Source organism: Carassius auratus, chromosome 27 (assembly GCF_003368295.1).
Source record: "Carassius auratus strain Wakin chromosome 27, ASM336829v1, whole genome shotgun sequence".
NCBI classification, from domain to species: Eukaryota; Metazoa; Chordata; class Actinopteri; order Cypriniformes; family Cyprinidae; genus Carassius; species Carassius auratus.
In genome coordinates this window covers 23,215,576-23,239,475 of record NC_039269.1, presented here as the reverse complement: position 1 = coordinate 23,239,475, position 23,900 = coordinate 23,215,576, and the positions used below count along the sequence as shown (strand labels likewise).

At 37.9% G+C, this 23,900-nt stretch overlaps 1 pseudogene; it reads left to right on the top strand.

The window, feature by feature from the left end:
• The first annotated feature begins 88 nt into the window (after nucleotides 1–88).
• On the top strand, nucleotides 89–23,806 carry LOC113045964 (E3 ubiquitin-protein ligase MARCH6-like; annotated as a pseudogene).
• The last annotated feature ends 94 nt before the right edge of the window (nucleotides 23,807–23,900 follow it).

Genomic DNA, 23,900 nt, shown 5'->3' with positions numbered 1-23,900 from the left:
TCATCTACAGTCCGACGCAGTCACCACCGGAAAACGCCAGAAAGTGTCGCATTCTCTGCGCATGCGCGCTGTTCTGCCGTAAATCGAAACCGTAGCAGCACATTCGGATCCAGGCCACAAACATGTTAAACCGTGCAGAAAAATAGTCGACTAACAAGTAGCTTTGTCAGCGCTATCTGTGAGCACTACACGGAAGAACGGGGTCGGGTCTGGGGTAACGCGGCGTTCATGCATGGGTCATGTTGTATTCTAGCGTAGTTGTGAGCTGATATTGTGTTTTGTTCCGCGGTGTGTGTGTTATGTGTTGACTGTAAAGAGGACAGTGCGTCACCGTACAAGATGGACACTGCCGAAGAAGGTAAGCTGTCTAGACACAGAGGCATTGTTGCTGACCGTCTGTTTCCATGTTGTTGCTTTTTAAACGCGGTACAAACGTATGTTTGTCAGTATGTGAAGATTTAGCCGGGGCGGGCAATCAAATATGCAACTGTAACGTAAACTGATGTGGCTTTAGCCAGCTAACGAGCTAAATGTTTTCCTTCCAGCTTGGTCTTTAGTATAGCTGTCATCATCCAAGCTAGTCCAAATAATATGAATTTGAACTTGATTTCGACTTTAAAGGACGTCATGGAAACGGTTAAAAGCACATTAGCCATTATAAAAACGTGTGACACGTAACTCCCGTAGAATGGTTTATTTGTGTATTTTGGCCAGGTGTAAACGCACCAGACATCTGGTGAAATAAACGAATCACGTAATATATCAGTCAAATCACGTATAACATATTTGAAACACTGCTTCAAAATGAGAAACCATTGATTTTTAAACTTTATTGTGCTGGAGTGATAGTTGTCTCTCATGTTATTCTTTATCTAGTCAAGGTTTATACTGTTGTTGTCGCCAAGACCTATGTAGATGACCAGGAAACTGATTGGCAAGATAACAAGCAATAATCTTGCATGTATCTACACTTGTGTTTTTTTTTTAATCCGTATAAATTGAAAATCATAAAACGTAATATGACTAGTTTTATTACTTTTGTACAGTGTGTTTGTTGCAACACTCATATCCAGTTCATTCTCATTTAATTTAATTTGTTCTGCACATACTGTATGGTTTTAAATGTTTATTTTGCCCATCTTTTCTGGCAGCTGATATATGTAGGGTGTGTCGATCTGAGGGAACTCAGGACAAACCCCTCTACCATCCCTGCGTGTGCACTGGAAGTATTAAGTTCATCCACCAAGAATGGTAAGAGCTTTGTTCATTCAGTCACAAATTCCCTGCACAACAACCTTTTCATTTCTGGTCATACGATGTGTACAATGTCAGATTTTTAGAGTCCATTGTTTTTAGACTTAGAAATGGGACATTAGAGATAACATTCAATGATTAAAGCTGGCTCATTCCTAAATGCACTTTATTATTAGTTTATTGTGTCTGCTTTAAAATGCAGAGGAAGTAATTCAAGCAGGGAACTACACTGTACCTGGTGTCCTGCAGTAATAATTCTAGGTGTCCTACTCATGATGAGTCAGTAATGGGACAGAGTGAAATGGATAACCACTTGCAATGTAAGAAGGAGTTCCAAGCTCTGACAAACAAGAATATGATCTGATCTGACAAAGGCTTTGCTGTTCAGTAGTAAGCTTACAAGTCAACAAGTGCAGGCATTGAGCATAGTTTAGATTATTTAGTGGAAGTCTGGTTGATACATTACCCTTCAAGAATTTGGGGTCAGTAACATTCCTAAAAATGTTTTTGAAAGAAGTCTCTTATGATCGCCCAGACAGCATTTATTTGATTGAAAGCACAGTAAAAAAAAAATAGTATATGTTGTGAAATATTATTATCCTTTAAATTAACTGATTAATATTTTACAAATGTTTTAAGTTGTAATGTAGTCCTGAGATCTGAATTTACACAAACAATTATTCCAATCTTTAGTGTTGCATGGTGCTTCAGATATATTTTACATTGAATTGTAATTTGGTGGTCATGTAACATCTCGTATTATCAATGTTGAAAACACTTTTTATTACATGAAAAGAACAGCATTTATTTGAAATAAAGAAATCTTTTATAATATTATACATGTCGTTGCTGTTACTTTTGATCAGTTGAATGCATATGTGCTGAATAAAAAAAATAATTTCTTTAAACAAAGGTAAATGACTGAAACTTTTTGAATTGTAGTGTGTATTGCTTTGGCAAAAGAAAATCATAAAAATAAAATAGTGTTGTATTGCACATTTCTTTAACACCCTACATTAGCTAATTTGGCATTTTCTAGAAGCGAATGTCTGTCAATAGATCTAGGTTAACCTTTCTAATGGGTCCAGTTATTTTTGTAAGGCTTTGTGTTCAGGTTTTTGTTCTTTTCGGTTACTGAATGGAAAGCGTCAGCAACACCCTTTTGGCTAACTGACTAGCTGCAACTTATGAGCTCAGGGGTCCTCCTCAATGTAACAGGTCCAGCTGTTGTTATTCTTCCCATGTCAAAATGGGAAACGAAGCAGAATTTTCTGTGTTTTTTCACACAAGTCAGATCACCATCCTCATGGCCACTTCCTGCTCCCCTCTTGTGTTTTCACAGCTTGGTGCAGTGGCTTAAACACAGCAGAAAAGAGTACTGCGAATTATGCAAGCACAGATTTGCTTTCACACCAAGTAAGTAACCCACTCTCATTACATTCTTCAGGGGAGGCAAAGCCACGAACGGTTCTATAGAGTCACAACAGCCTCGAATGGCCTGTTCAGTAGGAGCGATTGTGTGCTTCAGAGCCAAAGGGCTCTATGGGTTAATCATGTGACGTCCCTCGTCACTCAGCACGGCACTCGTGTTGTCTGACATAGCTGCTCTTTGCTGAGCTGAAACAAGGTTTTTACACCCAGGCTTTACTACAATAAAAAGTGTTTTGATTTAGTTTTGGCCATTGCTTTTCAAAAGCTTTGGGAGGAATGTACACACAAGCCCTTTGGAAAGAATTCCTTGCAGTCTTCTGTGGGAGCTTAATGTATTATTTAACATGGAATGACACGATTAAACAAAAAAGCACCAAAGTCGCAAAATGGCTTAGTGAGATTATTAAATCACAAAGCCTGTGATTTAATTAAATAACTATATAAGCTGCATGTTTTAGAGTGAAGCGCGGCACTGTGTTCTGGCACACATGAGCAGCTCATGATTCTGTGCTTTCAGTGTGTCAAAATGGCTCTGTTCACTGACAGCCTGTGCTGACATTGCGACTGAATTTATATGTACATTTTTGGGCGGGCAAAGCAGAGAAAGGGGAGCTAACAATTCTCCTTACAACGTCACAAGGAGGAGATTTAAGATCAGCCCGTTTGAGCTTCCATTTTCTCAAAGGCAGAGAAAGATAGCAAAATCTCGATTTACACCGATTCAAATTTCTAGAAACTTGGGGACCATAAACAGGCTAGGGGGAACTCATATTAATGTTAAAAAACCTCAGAAAGTGAAATTTTCATGTCATAGGACCTTTAAAATTACTCCATACAAAATTCTCTCTGCATGTGCTGAGTTTGAGTTTGGGTTGTTTATAGCTTGCATTTGGGTATGGAACATGCACCGACCATCTTCCCAAACTTATAAAAAGGATTCATATAAGCTGATATTAACAAAAGAGAATCTTCAAGGGCTCCCTGTGGTTTTCTGCCAAAATAAAAACTTTATGGTTTCATGTAAATGAAGACAGCCATAAATATTAGTATTGGGATTTTACATTTGTAATATAAAATAAAATAATTATAGTTTTTATTGGAAGTTTTACATTGGAATGCTACTGTAGTAATATTTCTTATTTTTATAAGTATTATTTTTAAATAATTTAAGCTTTTAAGATAATCAGAAAATAAAATAATTCCTTTATGCTTAAGTGAGGGATAATTTTAGTAAGATTAGATACAAGCACTGCATCCTAAGTTTGTTTTTAAATGTTGCCATTAGGGGTGTAACGATACGCGTATTCGTATTGAACCGTTCGGTACGACGCTTTCGGTTCGGTACGCGGTACGCATTACGTATACCGAACGGTTCGTTGGAGTAATTAATTATATTTGAAAAAAAAAAAAAAAAGAGAGAGAAAGAAATATAATGATATGCGTTCAACAAGGTAGCCCAATAACCCAAACAACGTAACAGGCAACGCCCCTGACACTCCCGAAGAAGAAAAAAACACCATCTTATATGTTTATGTTAGGCTACTCAGCAGGCGCTCGCTCACTCAGTACACGCTGAAGGCTCGTTGCAAAATAGCCAATGCGTTTAACAGACTAGAAATGAGAAGATCCTCCAATAACCAACAGGTCTGGTGTTTGGGTGCACTTTGGATTCCCTTTAAGCTATAATGGTGATGGCAAGAGAGTGGTGGATAAAAAAACAACGGTATGTCGCATCTGCAACATGACAGGGTACACCAGCGGGATTACAAAAAAAAAAAAAAAAAAAAAAAAAAAACAGCGGGAATATCTGGGATATATGCGTCAGTACTATCTGGGAAAAGACGAAAAAAAGGAGAAACATGCACGCAGCAAACTATCCCTGCAGCATTTAGACACTATAGCTTACAGGGAATCCAACCCAAACACCAGACCTGTTGGTTATTTTAGGATCTTATATTTCTGGTCTGTTAAAGGCATTCGACATTTTGCAACGAGCCTTCAGCGCGTGCTGAGTGAGCGAGCGCCTTAGGGGCCGTTCACATATCGCTCCTAAAAACGCGTGGAAAACGCTAAGCACGTCTTTCTCCTCCTTTCCAAAGCGCTCGGGCAGAAGCGCTCATGAGGCGTCTGTCTTTGCTAAGCAACAATGACGTGCTCTCTCCATGAGACGCGGAAATTTCAGCGAAGGATAAATGGATTTGCAGCTCTAAAAATCGCTTGCAGTAGCTCTGCTACTGAATTTATTTCAAAATTGCAATCCATATACAACTATGATCAGCTGTTCCTTCATCTTGGCTGAGCTCTCAACGTTGTTACGGGAAAGGATGAAGCTGATTGGTTGGTTCTTGTCACATGACCCGCGGTGCGCTTGCGGCATTCTGAAAAGTTGAGATGTTTTTACATTTTGCTGTATCTAAAACGTATCGAACCGAACCGAACCGAACCGTGACATCAGTGTATCGTATCGAACCGAACCGTGAATTTTGTGAACCGTTACACCCCTAGTTGCCATCTGTGTTTATGTGGACAATAATTGTTTTGATTCTCAGAGTTCGAAAGAGATGCTTTAGAGATGCCTCTTCTGAACTTCTGTTTGTAGAGTTATGCTTTTCAGAGGCATGCTCATTATTGTAGAGTCAGATATATATTAAACAACTTTGAAAAAAAAAAAATCCTATTAGTTTGTTTAAATAGATTGCGAAGGATTATGGTCATCTTAAATTTGAATGAAATTAAGTTTCTAATCCCTCATTTACCGTACTGTATGTTACACTTCTAATTGGGAGGAGCCCAAAATGTTTATCTACAATTGTCTCTCTTTCTTTCAGTTTACTCTCCAGACATGCCTTCACGGCTTCCAGTGCAGGACATTTTCGCAGGACTGGTCACAAGTATAGGCACGGCTATCCGATACTGGTTTCATTACACGCTTGTTGCCTTTGCTTGGCTGGGGGTTGTACCTCTAACAGCATGTAAGTGATGCCCAGAGGTCACAGTCTGGTACGCTGTCAGTAGTAAGCTGTCTTTTATCCCAATGTTGTGCATTTTATTCTGTTCCTCACATAATGTTCTCCCTTTCCTGTAGGTCGCATCTATAAGTGTCTGTTTACTGGATCCGTAAGCTCCCTCCTGACTCTGCCGTTAGATATGCTCTCCACGTACGTATCAGACAGGAAAGCTCTCAGGTTTTCTCCTTAAAATATTCATTTACATTGCCGATCGGCTCATTGTGAACTCTGAGCATGATGGGTTATTTCAATCCTCGCTGAGGTCTCGGGTTTAGCCGTGGACATGGTTGCGTGGTGAATAGTAATGGATGGATATTTCAGAAGTGATGATCAGTGAATGTTCATCCTCTGCAGGGAGAACCTGCTGGCCGACTGCCTGCAGGGCTGCTTTGTGGTGACCTGCACCCTCTGCGCCTTCATCAGTCTGGTGTGGCTGCGGGAGCAGATTGTTCATGGGGGAGCCCCGTTATGGTTGGAGCAGAACCAGCAGCAACCTGCTAATGCAGCAGGACCACCTAATGAGGTATAATATCTGTGACTTCACATCACTTTTCATCTGATTGAATGCATATTACACTCAAATTGAATGGATTTAGAATAAACGATAGTGATTCACTAATAAAATTGTGTGATTAAAAACGTAGTCTTACTAAGTCTTACTTTAGTCATCATTACTGCACTGGCAAGTTTGGGGTCGGTAGGAATGAAAAAATTGTTTTTTTGAAAGAAGACACTTCACTAAGGCTGCATTTATCTGTTCAAAAAAGTAGTAAAACAGTATGTGACGAGTGGGGTGGGGCTGAGAGCCGTGGGAACGGAGCGAGGCCAGTGGAGTAATTGGAAATGAGTGACACCTGTGCCCCTCACTGGTCTCTCTCTCTCTCTCTAACGCGTTAATTGAGATTAATTAATTACACAAAAAATCTTTTTGCACCGCGGAACGTTTGTCACTGGATGAGTTTCGGCGGACCGATTATACTGAAGCACCAACTAGCGTTGGCATATCACTGCAGCACATCGAGCCTCAAGTATCACCTCAACGCAAAACATATAGCAGCTAGCGTGGACTTTACACTTTATGTTGAACTATGTATTATTTTGTTGGTGCAACAGTTTATGTTGAACTCTTTATTGTTTTGGCCAAGGTTATTGAGAGTTGGAATTAGTATGTTATGGCCTCTGAAGCAACAGAGAGATGTTTTCTAATAGTCGGGGTTTCCAATGTTCTGAATGTAATTGACAGTATTGTGTATTACTTAACACTTTACAGAAGGTTCCAGCACCTATAAGCTTCCTGAATTTCTGAAATGTACTATTTCTAAATTGTTTCTAAATATGCTATTGATACACTTCATGGCAAAAATTGCACTGGTCTGCTAGACTTGGTTGAACAAAAATAAACAATATTTTGTTGCTTAAGCTTATGTATTGTCATTATTCAATGGTATACTATAAATCCATGTGAAAGAAAAATTACTTCTCACTGTTCTCAGGTCAAATATTTATCTGCAATTAAAATGCGCTTCATTTCGATTAATTAATTACAAAGCCTCTAATTAATTAGATTAATTTTTTTAATCGAGTCCCGGCCCATATATATATATATATATATATATATATATATATATATATATATATATATATATATATATATATATATATATATATATATACTGGTGGATCAAACTTCTGTTTATTCCTAATAAACTTTGTATTTTCATTTTTCCACACCAGCAGCTTCTGTACAGCAAAAATGACATTCCTGTTACAGCTTAAGGCAGCGAAACTTTCTGAAAGCCTGATATTCTTTAGAGACCAATTATACAGGTTGCGCCATGACCCTCTTTGTTTACTTTGCTTCCTGCTTACTGTAATTATCATTTTGATTTGAGCACAACACAGTGGCCTGCCTGACCTTCTGTCATTTTCAAATCCCTCATTATCCCCTGAATCTCTAGAGACTGCACTCTTACCAAAATAGCAGCTTATTTTTTCTTGGTTTGAACCAGATGCAGTTTACCACTACGACTTCACAAACCCTCTTATGCACAGACTCCACCATAGCTGTTTCCAATTTTCTTAATTATTAATATCCTATCCATTAGGATGCTGGCCAGGGTAATGGGGGTGCTGAAAACCAGCCCATGCCCGCGCCGGCTGAACCTCCAGCAGAAAATGCTGCAGCGGCTGAAGCTCCTGACCTCCCCGCTGACCCTGTGGAAGAGATGGAGCTGGATAATGAAGATGAGGAGGATGGAGGAGCCGAAGATGTGGCAGATGCCAACAATGGAGCACAGGGTATGACGGCTTTAATTAAAAAAATGAGAAACTTTTCAGTGGGTATGAATGCAAACTGGTGCAAAAAGCTGTTTGGCGGCTGCAACATTGTGTTTGTTCTGTGCAGATGATATGAACTGGAATGCTCTTGAATGGGATCGCGCAGCTGAAGAGCTCACTTGGGAAAGGGTGAGTTTATGTGCTGTATGTCACTGTGTCATACATCAGACCAAAATATTTCAGAGAAACTTTAAACCTGTTCTTCCCTCCTTAGATGCTTGGGCTTGATGGGTCCCTGGTTTTTCTGGTAAGTTACACAAATACTTAATTTCTCAAAAAACATCCCGTTCAAAAGAACTAAAAATTAATACTATTTATGCTTTAGGAACATGTGTTCTGGGTGGTCTCACTCAACACACTCTTCATCCTGGTGTTTGGTAAGCATTACTGCAGATTCGTTTTACAACAAATTATAGCATGAATGCATTCATGTTCAGTAACCGTCCTTGTTTCCATCCAAAGTTTCTAATTAAACCTATGTGCAAAATTGGAATGTTGTATAACAGAAATTGTGAATGAAGCATCGTTTCCATTCAGTGAGTTGAAGAGAACAAAATCGTCACTTCCTGATTAACTTGCACTACATATCACAAAGACAAAATGAATTTGATGCCGTGGGAGAAGGCTTGTATTTAATCATGTTTGTATACAATTAGTTACAAGCTTCAGAGCGCGCAGAAGAAACATGGTCATGTTATCTTATTTTTGGAGTTTGCTGTTTGGGAACACTGTTCTGGGAGTTAATTATAATGGAGCACTTTGAAAAGACTTTGCTCAGGCATTTTAGAATGATAAAACTAGCATTTCTGGTGCTGCGCAATAAGATCAGTCCATTGGTTGGTCCAGTTATGCTGTCCCATCGCAAAGTAACGTCTTTTTTTATGCACATTAAGACATTTATTTGGCAAAATTGTTTCCATCGTAGTTTATGCACCTGTTTTCTTACAGCATAAGAAATTCATTTTACTTTCGTTAAGCACATACGTGTTTTTTTTTAAATGTGCATTTTTAGAATTTATGCGCATCTTGGTGTTTCCAGCGTTTTTTTTTTTTTATTTTTTTTTTTTTTTTTTATAATGCAATTTCCCAAAATGCGCATAAAAATAAGTATATGGAAACATAGCTATTGACTGTTTTTCAATTACAAACTTAAAATCATCCCTTCTCAGCTTTCTGTCCCTACCATATTGGCCACTTCTCAGTGGTTGGACTTGGTTTTGAAGAATATGTAAGTATCAGATTAGTTTTGGACCTTTTATCCAGATTTACTTAAAAAAAAAATTGTTTAAATGCAGTTTCAACATTGACAACTGTCTCTGTTTTCAGGTTCGTGCCTCACACTTCGAGGGACTCATCACTACTATAGTTGGATATGTCCTTTTAGCCATCACACTCATCGTGTGTCATGTATCCTTAAACACCCAAGTCTTCTAGGAAGTTACACACAAAATATGACTAGAATCTTTTTTTTTATTTTTTATTTTTTTTATGAAATTGCCACATTTACTTTCAAGTCAATCAGTTCCAGTTTATGTTGTCTTCTAGGGCAGTATTACAGAAACACTCCTCATATATGTTATCTTAATATGGGAAGTTTACAGCCCCTGATGTTCCCTTCCTTAATTCAGATCTCAGGGATTAGCAGCACTAGTGAGATTTCAAAGATCACGCCGCTTGTTAGGAGTCTGCTACATTGTTGTAAAGGTCAGTTACATCAGCAGTTTATACGCACTGTTCTGTAAAGCCATCTTTGCTAAACTTGTTTAGTAATTAGAAATACAATGACTTAATAACATTGGTTGCAACAACTGGTTTTGCCAATGATCTCTGGGATTTACTGTAATTCTGTGTTCTCAGTCACATTAATGCTTTAATTAGATTACATCATCTAAAATTAGATTACAGGCCTGGGCCTAATACACTTATTTATGCTGCTATGTATAGGTTTTATATTTGCTGTTTGTTTAGTATCAGTCATCTACTTCTTTTGTTGAGGCTCATATTTTGTTTCTTCCAGGTCTCTCTTCTAGTAGTTGTGGAGATTGGCGTGTTCCCCCTCATCTGCGGCTGGTGGCTTGATATCTGCTCTCTGGTATTTAGTTTCATTTTATCAAACTAATTTAAGATTTGCCTTTCTCTTCATGTTGGCCCAAAATGTCTTTAATAAAATTGGAGAAAGCTATTGGTTAGCATTCCCATTCATCTCAATGACGGCTGCTCTGCTTCATTTCCCCCCCATTTTTTTTTTTTAAGGACGAAAAAAGTTATGAGTTCACCTTTAAAACCTTAGTAAGTTTAGCTCAGGAACCTTAAACTTAGTATTTGTCATACAGAAAAGGTTAACATTTGTTTATCTCTCTCTTTTGTAGGAAATGTTTGATGCCTCTTTGAAAGACAGAGAGTTGAGTTTTGAATCCGCCCCAGGGACCACCATGTTCCTTCATTGGCTGGTGGGGATGGTCTATGTCTTCTATTTTGCCTCTTTCATTCTTCTACTCAGAGAGGTGGGCATTTTTTATAGCAGTTTCATCATGCAGAAGATTTTTCAGGAGATGTTTGAGGGATGCAAGTGCTTCTTTTGTATTTCTTAGGTTCTAAGGCCTGGAGTCTTGTGGTTTCTCAGAAATCTGAATGATCCAGATTTCAACCCAGTGCAGGAAATGATACATCTACCAATATATAGGCACTTAAGACGATTCATATTATCAGTGGTGAGTAAATGTTCCACTATTTTTGAGACCCTTTTCAACAGATCCCTTTAAATTTCATGGTGATGGGGAAGAAAATAAAATGGAGGAAAAAATATCCAAATGGTTTTTGCATTCTTTTGCAAAAGTTTTGTGATTGAAGAAATACAAGGTGGGAGGAAAACTATGTTTCAGTTTTTAAAGTTTCTCAAGGAATGCAGTACTTTTGTAAGATAATGCAAAGTGTGCTCTAGTGCTCCCTACTATTCTGTTTTCCATGTTCTAAAAATAAAAAGTTTTTTTCTCTCTTTTCAGGTTGTGTTTGGCTCAATCGTTCTTCTCATGTTGTGGCTTCCTATCCGGATAATCAAACACATCTTCCCTACATTTCTTCCCTACAATGTGATGCTTTACAGGTAAATAAAATGTATTTCCATCTCATTGTTGTAAAGACTTAAAGCTTAATATTCCTTGAGATAATTGCCTAAACTTTGTGTAAACATTCAGAGCTTGAGGACAAGGTGCTTTTGCTTGTTTTACTGTGTAAATCCAGTCAGAGATTACAACCAAAGGAAGCAAAGTTCTTTCTCTGTGTGACTCCATGGTTTAAAGGGCCATAAATGGGAAGTGCTAATTACTGCTGTCATGGCAGACATTTGCCTCGTTACCTAATGAGTGTCTGGACTCTGTGTAGTGCCGAGTGGGCCTGTTGCATCATTTGGCAGGTGTGTTACACCTGATGTCATCATTCCCAGCAGAGCGTTACTACAGTCTGATCTTGCAGAGAGCTATTAATATAATGTCCACCACAGTGATGCTCTAGAAAGTCTCCTCACTCTGTGTTTGTGTAGAGTATTTTTCCCTATGTAACCCTGCTGTCCTCAAAGCAGTGCTGAGCTTTACAATCATCACTAGGAGAGTACTTTGAACAGCTGTAGTGTTTGTTAGGGCACTGACTCTGACTTCTGTGGAAAGAGGCCATCTGTCACGTGTTGGGGCTTTTAAATGTTGTTTGAAAGACTGACTGAGAAAGCTTGTGTTTGAACTTCCAAACCCATATGAAAATATTTGGACAAAAGCGGAGACATTATTCAAAATATCTTATGTAGACATTCATTTATGGGTCATAAGGGTGAACACATGGTGACAGAATGTTCATTTTTGTGGTGAACTATCCCTTTAAGGTTTACATTTTTTTTTTTTTTTTTTACACTACATAATGCCCTGTTCTCTCCTGGTACACTAATCGATGTCCTGTTGTTTCCTCGGGTTAACTGAAATATATAATGTAGAATAAAGGGCTGTTCACATCAAGGATGAAAACTATATTGAAAATTATATCTTCAAAGTTTTAATAATCATTTTGGGGAATGGGGAATTGCACAACACAACTATTATTATAATGTACAGTATGGTTAGAATAACTTTCATAATGATTTTTTTTTTAATGCTGATAAATGATACAAACTTTGTCAGTCTATCAAAATTGGCTAACATTAAAAGGCTTGAGTATTCAAAGCTGAAAATGACATGTCTTAAAGTAAATAAAAAAGTTGGTTCATTCTTCATTGATGTGGCGCTAATAGTTATTACGAACAGGCCTTAAGCTACGTTCATACTGCAGGGCTTAATGCTACATTCCGATTTTTTTTTTAAATGTGATTTTTTTTTTTTGCAAGGTTGTTCACATTTCCAATTAAATGCGACCTTTTGTGATCTCCTGTGTCAACGTGAAATGACCCAGAAGTGACCTGCATGCGCAGAAGAGTACTCAACACTGAACGACATCACTCATTGTTTGCGGAAGTAGCTATTGTTAAACATGGATGTCAACAACAGTGTAGTCAACAGCGGAGTTTTTTTTTTTTTTGCAATATTAAAGTTATTTTCCCCAATGGAGCCAGCACAATTACAATCTTCTTGTTTTAAGAAGAAAATTAAAAAGGAGGAGAGCAAGGTTTTTGGCCATGGCGTTTTGTGGAGCTGTGTTAGCAACGTCGGTACAGAGAAACGTGTGGGTGCGGAGTCGCAGCCAAGAGTGGTGGGATACTGATGTGAGTGGCTCTTCTCGTTCCCGCCTACTTCAACGCAGAACTATGACGTTTGTAGCGTAACAATGACGTACAGGTCGGATTCATGTGGCCTGGCCGTTCAGATGGAGGTCGCATTTTAAAAGATCGGATACGTATCGGATTAAGGACCACATACCCAAGTGGCCTAGGTCACATTTGAAAAGATCGGATCTGTGTCGTTCAGACTGTCATGAAAAGATCAGATACAGGTCGCATAGGGGCAAAAAAATCGGAATTGGGTCGTTTCAGCCTGCAGTGTGAACGTAGCCTTAAAGTCTAAGGTTAAGCATTATTTGAAGAAACTTCAACATTTGGTTCTAAAACATTAATGACATGGTTATTTTTAAATGCCTTAAAAGCATATTGTTGACAAGTGAGAAGGGTCTGGCTGCAGACTTGCACTCTCAGATACTTTTGCTTCCGCTTGCGACGTCACTTGCAGTCTTTTTTTTTTTTTTTGTTCTATTTATTTATACGTTTTTGTTTGAATCTCTCAACATTTTACAACAGTAGCCAGGTGGTGAAGACAATAAAAAAGAAACTAAATTACAATTTCACTTGCAATCGCTACTTGCACTCTCCGCTACCTGTGACGTCACTTGCAATCAACACAAATCGTGCGTGTTGCCAATGGAGACAAGACGCTGTGGTGGTGATTAAACGATTAAAACTAAATTAGTAGGCCTACTACTATACACAAAGTCTTTCGTTAAGCATTTTCCTCCTGTAGAAAAAACAAACACTTAATATGGCATAATGTATTAGGATACGTTAAGTTCAATTAAAAGACCAAATTCGATATTTAGTTATTATTTAATGTACAACAAGGCAAGCAGATGGCTATGAACACAATGCGAACGCTTAATGTGGCCTAATAACACACTAAGATGATAAAGACAATTCAGCAGGCATAGCCTATATGTCTTGTTGTTGACTCAACGTATATACAGATCAGCAAATATGAACGTGCATTATGAAATGCATCAAGTGATTTTAAAAGGATCAGCTCCGTACAGGCAGGCAGATGAGTACAGAACGCAGTGTGTTAAACTGTACATTAAATGTTTTCCTGCTATAGAAAATCATTATAAATAAAACACATAATGTAGCTTAATGGACAAAGACAGTGATATAAACGAGTTGTAGACAGTTTATTCTATATGGAAAAATGCTTAACTCGAAACTTTGCGCTTTGCGTTTATTCACCACTACAGCTTCTTGTCTCCATTGGCAACATGCACGATTTGTGTCGATTGCGAGTGTTCCCAGACAGCAACATAGTGCTGGCCCAGATCCGGCCCACATCTGGCCCGCATGAAATCCGTGTGGGCCACATGTGGGCCACATCTGGGCCGACACTGCTTGGTGTCTGGGTTGCAGGTAGCAGAGAGTGCTAGTAGCAATTGCAAGTGACATTGTAATTTAGTTTATTTTTTTATTGTCTTCGCCACCTGGCTACTGTTATAAAATGTTGGGAAATAAAAAAAAAAAAGTAAAAAAAAAAAATCAATAAAATAATGACGTCACTAGCGGAAGTGCAAGTGTCTGAGAATGCAAGTCTGAGAATGCAAGTGCAAGTCTGCAGCCAGACCCTCTTGGGACAAGTTGCTACAGAACGACTACAACGGTAATCAGTTAATGCACACACAAAAGGGGCAGTAGTGTTGGCTCTATAAAAATGTTCCTATTAGTATTCCAGAATTGAAAGGATGAAATAAAATGAGATTGTCCAGGAGTCACAGTGTGAAATTATTATTTAAAGAGGACCTGGAAAAATGCTTCAGATCTGGTTAGATGACCCCTAGGCCATTTTATTCTAAAAACCTATTAGATGTTCCATAGCATTATGAGTGACCTACAAATTGATGTCATGCTCTATTAGAAGAGTGATACCAGTAGTTTATACACAAATGTAATGAGTTCCCCTCTCTTTCTCTCTCTGTCTCTCTCTCTCTCTCTCTCTCTCTCTCTCAGCGATGCTCCAGTGAGTGAGCTGTCTCTGGAGTTGCTTTTGTTGCAGGTTGTTCTTCCTGCTCTGTTGGAACAGGGACATACACGACAGTGGCTCAAAGGTCTAGTGCGAGCGTGGACTGTGACTGCTGGCTACTTGCTGTGAGTCTCACACACATTGACCCTTTTGCTGCTTACGTCCGTTAACCTCATGGACTGAAATGACTTTTCCTGGTTTTCTCTGGGTTGTCCTAAAAAAATCTGTCACTGGAATTGACCTTTGTGTAAGGGTCGCACGATCATGACAAATCATAACTGTCTAATATTTCCATTGATGTTACAATAACAATCATTAGTTTTGATTCAGTAGATCTTGGGGTAAAATGTGGTATTTTATGCCCATTTTATTCCATTATAATCAATGAATGCCATGCAACTGTGTTCACGTGTACGGAGTTCTGCCCTTTCACAAATGCTTCTGTTAAAACCAGTAAAGCTGTCCACATTGTGGAATAAATCTCTAATTTACATTATGCCTACACCTTGATTTTAATAGGAGGGTTTAGTTCACCTTTCTTTAATCTCTTTCTTGAATCTTGAAGCGTTAATGATAATCTTAATCAGCGCTACGTTGTGTCAAACCTTTCAGAGACTTGCACTCTTACTTGTTGGGAGACCAGGAAGACAATGAGAACAACGCCAACCAGCAAGCCAACAACAACAACCAGCAGGCCCGAAACAACGCCATCCCTGTGGTGGGAGAAGGACTGCATGCTGCCCACCCAGGCCATACTACAGCAGGGGGGTCCAGTGGGCTTTCAGCCCTATCACCGGCCCATGAGATTCCCTCTAAGGGTACTCCAACTCTGTCCAATTGACTTTTATATAACAGTGAATGTCTTGAGTTTGTGAATCTGATTTTCAGATTGATGGTCTTTAATGTTTATTTTTTTTTCTCTTTTGTGGTCCCCTTTGTAGATTGTGTTGCTGATATTGTTCATGTGTGTGACGCTGCTTTTGGCCAGTTTGGTGTGTCTCACATTACCAGGTGAGGGTCCAACAAATTGAGATCTTACTATTTGCTCACCCTCATATTAATTTATAGAATATATATAGATAAAGAATGGTGATGATTGCATTGAGCTTTCAATATTCAAAAATGATTCAAAAGCAGTTTAAGTGGTCATTTAATTACATTTCAAAGCTTGTGTTAATAAAAGCTATCATGCAACTTTGCAAGATTTAAAGCAAAATAGACTTATGGGCTACTTTAATGTTGTTTTAAAGCAGTTTTTAAAGTTTGAACATTCAGTCCCTGTTTCCTTGTAATTGCATGTAAAACAGTGACCCACACAGTCTTGGAAATTTACGTTACACTTTATTTTAAAAGGTTTTTGTTACAGTATAATTGCATTTAAGTACTGAGTAATAAGAATGAACAACATTTACTTACTATAGGGTTAGGATTAGGTTTTGGTTTATGGTTAGTTGTATGTAATCATCTATCATTTTGCTAGTATTACAATAGTAAATGCGTGTAGTGTGTAACAAGGACACTGTAAAATAGTGTTACTGAAATTTCTTCTTTTGTGTTCCATGAAATAATAACAATTTATATTCCTTATTATTTTTGTTAAAAGAAAATGCATTCTTGATAAGCATAATAAACTAATACGTCAATGTGTACAAATATTAAAATGCTGTTGTTAAATTATATTTTCTTTAAAACCTTTATTTCTATACTGATCTTAATGTTTTCAAAGCATAAAAAAGTTTGTCTCAGATTTTCAGCAGTGCTCTGTTTGTCACAGTGTTCACCGGACGCTGGCTGATGTCCTTCTGGACAGGAAGTGCCAAGATCCATGAGCTGTACACTGCAGCGTGTGGGCTGTATGTGTGCTGGCTCTCCATCAGAGCGATCACAGTGATGCTGGCCTGGATGCCTCAGGGGCGGAGAGTCATCCTGCTCAAGGTTCAGGAGTGGACCCTCATGGTACTGAATACAGAGGTTTCATTGAGGCCTAAATGAGGATTTTGGGGTTATTTTACTACAACTAAAGACAGATGATGAGCCGTGTTGCTGATTTGTGTGAACTCAGATTATGAAGACACTGATTGTGGCAGTGCTGTTGGCTGGGGTGATCCCTCTGCTCTTGGGACTGCTGTTCGAGCTGGTGATTGTAGCTCCTCTCAGAGTGCCGCTGGATCAGACGCCGCTGTTCTACCCCTGGCAGGTAAAGCACCAATACAAGTCTTGCTCTTAAAGACACAGTTCACCCAGAATAGAACAGAATATGATTTACTCACCTTTAAGTTGTTCTAGACTCCTTTCTTCCTTGGTACACAAAAAACACTAATTGTAAAGAATATTATTTCTGCTTTTTTTTTTTTCATGTAGTGAAATGAAATGAGGACTGGGGCAATCAAGCTCCAAAATGACACAAATCCCACCATTAAAGTATCAAAAGCAGTCTATTTGACAGTTGACATTTGTTCACACTGCATGTTAAAACCAATGGCTTTCAAAGGTTATAGATATTCTATTTTTAAAGACAAATACATTTTAAATAGTGCTGGGTAACGATAAATTGTGATTAATCGCAGCCAAAATTATTTTTTTTTTGTGGGCAAAGTGTGTGTGTGTGTGCGCACAGTGTATATTTATTACATATATTGTATATATTTATAGATAATATAAATGATATAAATATGTACATGTAAATATTTTCTAAATGTATACTTTGTGTGTGTGTGTTTACATATACATAATAAATATACAAAGTGCACACACATTTAAACAAAAACTTTTATTTACGGTAACATTATTTGGTAACACTTTATTTTAAGGTGTCCTTTTTACACTTATTACATGTACTTACTATTATAATTACAATTAATAACGCATAATTACATGTAAATAACCCTAATCCTAACCATATAGGAAGTACATGTAGTTAAATGTACTTAAATGTATAACTACCCCGTAACAAGGACACCTTAAAATAAAGTGTAACCCATTATTTTAAGGACCTATTCTCACTGTTAACTAGTTGTTTATTAGCATGCATATTACTTGCATATTGACTGTTTATTAGTATTTATAAACCACACATTAATGCATTATTCGGCATGACCATATTTTAGATTCCTTAATCCTACACCACACCTAAACTTAATAACTTCCTTTCTCTAACTATTAATAAGCAGCAAATTAGGAGTTATTGAGGGAAAAGTCATAGTTTGTGTTACCACTTTTATTTTGGGTGCGATTTATCGTTGCCCAGCACTCATTTTAAATCATAAGGGTGAATAAATGACAAACTTTGAGTATGAAAGAAAATTCCCTCACTACTTACTCACCCTCATGCTGTCTTGCATAAACCTGCTTGCATTGCATGGACTCACAGAGATCTGAAATCTGAAGAAATATACATCTGGGACAGCATGAGTGTGAGTAATTGATGAGAGAATGTATTGTTCTTTAGTGTTGTGACTTCTTTATACACAAATAACCTTGAATTAGCAACTGTGTTCCCACCTGACATGTCCACTGTGTGTCAGTATTTATCTGACCAGCTTTTGTTTTTGTGCCGTGCACTGTTCTCTGTCTGAGTTAATGAGCTGTGTCACTGATGTACCGGAAAACAGATTTTGGTTGGATTTACTCCAGTAGCAGGCAGTTTTTCCAACAGACTCCTTTTGCCCTACTAATCTAATCCATCCTGTTTGGAGAACTTAATTTCCACAGGCGCTAAGTGGGGCACAGAGGTATGGCAGTGTCAGTCGTATTGACTCTTATTTTTCTCTATACTGTTAAGGACTGGGCTTTAGGAGTGCTGCATGCCAAAATCATTGCTGCCATCACCCTCATGGGTCCCCAGTGGTGGTTGAAGACCGTTATTGAGCAGGTTAGTGGCTGGGGTGTCTATCATTTGTTCATGAGCTCTGTGGTGCTGAAGAAACACTGTTGTGAAGGATACACTCACTAACTAAATGACTAACTGCTTTTCAGGTGTATGCCAATGGAATCCGGAACATAGACCTTCATTTCATCATCAGGAAGCTGGCGGCCCCGGTCATTGCTGTACTGCTTCTTTCTCTCTGCATCCCCTATGTGATTGCTGTAGGCATCGTCTCCCTTCTAGGTGGGTAGAAACAATGCTGCTGTTAGCCAATGCAATTATAAATGTAGGTGAGGTTCTTAGAGAGGTTTACATAAATAAAGAACATTGAGGGAATTTACTGTATAATGTGGATTGTCATGAATTTTGCCAAAATTTGGATGAATAAATCAAAAGTAGGTCAGTACACTTAAATCAGTATGCCATATTGTATAATGTCTATGAATATTAAACCGCAAAAATACAATTTAAATATGAATCCTACGTGTCTCTGTGTGTTTGAATGGCGCAGACAGTGTTTTCAGCCTCTGCCGCCTCAATATACGAGTACATCAGAATCCGAATGATATATCAATATAGGAGTACATGATATATGAGTGTTTAATTTATGAGTACTACATGAACACACAAACATAATCTCCAGAAGTGCCCTGAGAGTCACTTCATGAGAATTTTAGCATTTGTTTTGAGAAAAATTACTGTCATATCATATACAAACAGAAACCTGAAGGTCTTTACAGCAACCCGTCAAAATAAAAGTTTGGTTTAACTTGAAGTAACTGTGACGGAAACATATTACTTAATGTAATGATAGTATTACTACTACTACTGAAAAAAACTATTATTAAATCATAATTTTTTAAGGAATATTTACAAGAAAACAGAATTGGGGGAAAATAAAACAGAATTTGAGAAAGAAATAAATGCTGTTATATTGTGTCAGTTTCATGATTACAATTAATTAGACGATTTTTATTTTTTTATTATTACCGTATTTTCTGGATTATAAGTCACACATTTTTTCATAGTTTGGCTGGTCCTGCGACATATTTATCTAAATTAATTTGACATGAACCAGGGGAAATGAACCAAGAGAAAACATTACCTTCTCAGCCGCGAGAGGGTGCTCTATGCTGCCAGATATGCTGCTCAGTGCTCCTGTAGCCTACACTGAGCAGCATAGAGCGCCCTCTCGCGGCTGTAGACGGTAATGTTTTCTCTTGTTTCTTGGTTCTATTTTTTTCGTCATCCTGACGTATTTTTGGACTGATGCGACTTATACTCAGGTGCCACTTATAGTCCGAATAATACGGTAATACAATTTAATTTAACAATTAAAACAGAAAAATGTGTAAAAAAAAAAAAAAAAAAAGGCCCTTATAAATAGTATGTTTTTTGATTCCTTTTATCCTGGCCATCACATAAGCGACACTGTCATTGCAGTTGGACTTTGTTCTTTTAGAAGAGGTTTTAGCACTCACTCGAGTGGCTTCATCATGTGGAGATTGGAGTGGTCTTCAATCAAAAAGGAAAAAGTCCAGTTGTAACAGCTGCATTGTAAATGGTCACTTGAGCTTTTTAAGTGCACAAATTCAGATGAAATCTGAACAGTTAGGCGTCCTTCAAACTTCAAATGGGAGTTGCATAGTTACATTTAAGATTCCATTAAATACCTGTTTGTTCATGTCAGGATACTTCCAACTCTCTTTATGGCTCAATAAAGAGTAGATCACCATCGTTCTGCATATGTTCACATATACTGATTCATTTCGGTTACTGCACCACTGAAAGCATTCGGGCTGTGTCAATGGCTGTTGTGGGAGTAGTGTAGTAAAATTAGCTCATCACCGGCTGTGCTGCTGAACATTAGGGATATCTTACATGCCTTAAGAAAGCCAGGTGTGTTCTCAAGGACCTCAGTCACCCACAATAGAACTCGTAATTAAACAGTCAAAAACCATCATGTATCTTCAGTAATGTTTTTATTGCTGAGGTTTTCTCTCATTTTACAATACTTTAGCACAGTTATCCATTCTAACCACCTCTTGTCTCTCTGAATAGGGGTCACTATGGAGATGCAGAATCTGGTGCAGAGGAGAATATATCCCTTCCTTCTGATGGTAGTGGTGCTGATGGGTATTCTCTTTTTCCAAATCCGACAATTCAAGCGCCTTTATGAGCACATCAAGAACGACAAGTGAGTCTTGAACAGGGTTTGAAATTAACTTATTTTTTAAGAGCCAATAAAAATGCCTAGTGGATTTGATATTCAGAGACTTTTTTTTAACCTTGAGAACATTTTCAATAATGTGCCACACATTTGCTCTACCATTCAAAGATACGGGGACAGATTTTGTTTTATAAAAAAAAATAATAATACTTTTTTTTCGTCCGCAAGGATGCAGTAAATATATCAAACTTGATAGCAAAGACATTTATAATTTTATAAAAGATTTGTATTTCAAATAAACATTCTTTAGAACTTTTTATTGATCAAAGAATCCTGGAAAGATGTTTAAGTAACAAATCAGCTGTATTCGGAAAATTCAGCTTTGCATTGCAGTAATAAATAGCATTTTAAAGTATAATAAAATATAAAAAATATATGGTTATAATATTTTTCAATAAATAAATGCAGTTCTATTTAAACTGACCAGTGTAACCTTTTAAATCTTTTGTTGACTATTTTATTTTAATAAAATAATGAACAGACTGTGATGTAAATTTTAATTCCTAGAATACGTGTGCGCCAGGCTCCGGTGCGATCGAAACGGCTGAGACATAAAAAAAAAAAAAATTAAAAACTTTTTCCGCAAAAGTGTTTACTTTCATATTTCTGCACACTCAAAATAAAAACAGAAGATCTATGCTCTTGTAAAATAAAGCAAATAAACAATGCGTGTTGTCATCCTTTTCTTTCCATGAACTTATGGAGCGCCGACAGACTTCTGTTTTAAGTCCGATATATTTTGCATATATATATTTTTTTAAATATTAAAACAAATTATTTTTTATGTTCGGCCTATTACATGCAATTATTTATTTACAAATTCTAAGCTCTGATTATGACAAGTGTTACCACTCTTACTGTGGTAGACCTGGGAAGGGAAATGAAAGATTTTACAAATTAAGAGTTCATTCAATTTATTCATTTGTTCCCTTATTTCAGTTAAATCATGGGTTATTTAGGGAACAAAATTAAAGAAACATGAACAGTTGCTACAAATTAATAAGTCGTAGGAACAAATTAACAAGTTTTAAGATAGCCTTTCTGTCCTGTATCTGAGCTTGTGTTCATTTGGGTTTTTTTCATCCATGCAGGTACCTTGTTGGACAGAGACTTGTGAACTATGAACGAAAAGCTGGCAAGCCCAGCACTACCACACACAGCAGTTCAGTGCAGGAGTAAAGAGCTTGAGAATTGCTTTGGAGTCACTGTTTCTGTGTGCGAGCGAGTGAATGATTGAACAGCCTTCCTCTCCTGCTCCCTCTGTGTGCGTCCATACATCCAGCACATCCACAAAGACTGAAAAACTGACCTCTGGCCTCCCTGACACTGCCAGCAAAAAGGGGCGAAAGAGTCGTGTACATAAACAGGGCGAAAGAGTGAATCCCTACAGCCAGCCAACCGTGGATTAAAAAGAATGTCTCACTCCTAAAAAGAAAAAAAACAAATGTGTGTTAATTTATTAAATCGAGTTGTTACCTTATTTGTGGAGATTTGTTTGTGGCAAGACTCGACCCACATGGTTCCTTTCATCACCCTCATGAAGAGGCCAGTAAGACTCTAGGGATGAAAAGTCTTGAAACGTCTGGGTCATAATGGAGCTGGATTGCCACATTAGTACCTTTTTTATTTATTAGGTTTAAATTTTCAATGAAATATGATCTTGAAGTTTTTGAATGCGAGGGTCTTGTTTGATTTGATGCTTTTGGTAGTGTCTTGCCTTCATTTCTCGATGCTTTAACCTCCAGAACAGAAGCGGATGGAGGTGGATTTAAGGGTTACGTTACACCCATATGCTTCCTGTCATGTGGAAAAGAGGGAATATCTTTCAACAGTTCGCCTGCGACTGTTCATGACCAATTCCTAGAAGCACAGAGTCATTATCTAGCAGCCGAAGCGTAGTTTGACGGTAGAGTTTATGGCTCACAGTGAGCCGCGAATCTGATCTCTGCCTGCTAGCTCTGCTTTCAACTCTGAAATATCCTTTCGAGTAGCTTAGAAGACCGTTTAGAGTGCTAGTTGAGTCAGCGGTTGAGCTAGCATATTTGTTTGCTGTTCAAGTTGATATCGACCATTGTTTGTCCGTCTCGTGCGCAGCATGGCCTAGCAACACTTTCTCATAGATGTAACACTGGCACGTACACAGGTTTGTTGCACTTTTATTTTAATTAACGAAAGCGTCTTTTAAGAGCAGCAATAGTTCGGAAACCCTTAAGACCAAATTTTAAGTCCTTAAACATCTGGGAGATCACTGAAATTCATTAAACTGATCAGATTTTCAGCTGAAATGTGGTTTATGATTCTGGCATCGATTTGGTAGAAGAGTTTCGTGTCTGTAGGAACGGAGGAGATCCTAAACGCGTTTGTAAATAATGTAACTTTTCAATTGTTCATAGCAGAGTATGTTTTTCTCCATTTCAAAACGTGCTGCGTCTGTTACAGGTTTCGCGAATCCTGCAGAATTTGTCTCAGACGGCGTTAGAGATTAGAGTGTTATTAATCAGCGCTGAGATTCTATAAGTGACCTTATAGTATCTTATTACACTGAAACTGGATACTGTATGCTTCTTGATAGCTTGTGCTCCTCTGAAAGGCAAATGTTCTATTTTTATATGTGCAACAGTGACACCATTTTCATGTTTGCTCAGCCATTGATTTGACTTCCTCTGAAGTTTTCTGAGGTCAGCTAGAATCCAGGTAAAGGTGGTGGTCCAGCACTAAACAACCCTCGTGTGTCTGGTTTACTAAGCCTTTTCCTTTTCATCGCATGTTCGTGTGAGAAGTATTCAGTATTCGGAATGTTTTCAAACCTCCTAGGAGGCTCTCGCTGTAACAATTACATCCTCATCATTTTTTTTTGTTTGTTTGTTGGAAACTTTTATTACAAATATTAAATCACAAAGTGTAGTACTTACAGCGCTTTGTGTCTTTAATCAAACTTCTCATTCGTGTGCTCATTTTCATGCAGTTCACTAACCAAGTGAATTAGAAATTTGATGATACAAAAGATTACTGTCCGTGTAATGTAAGGA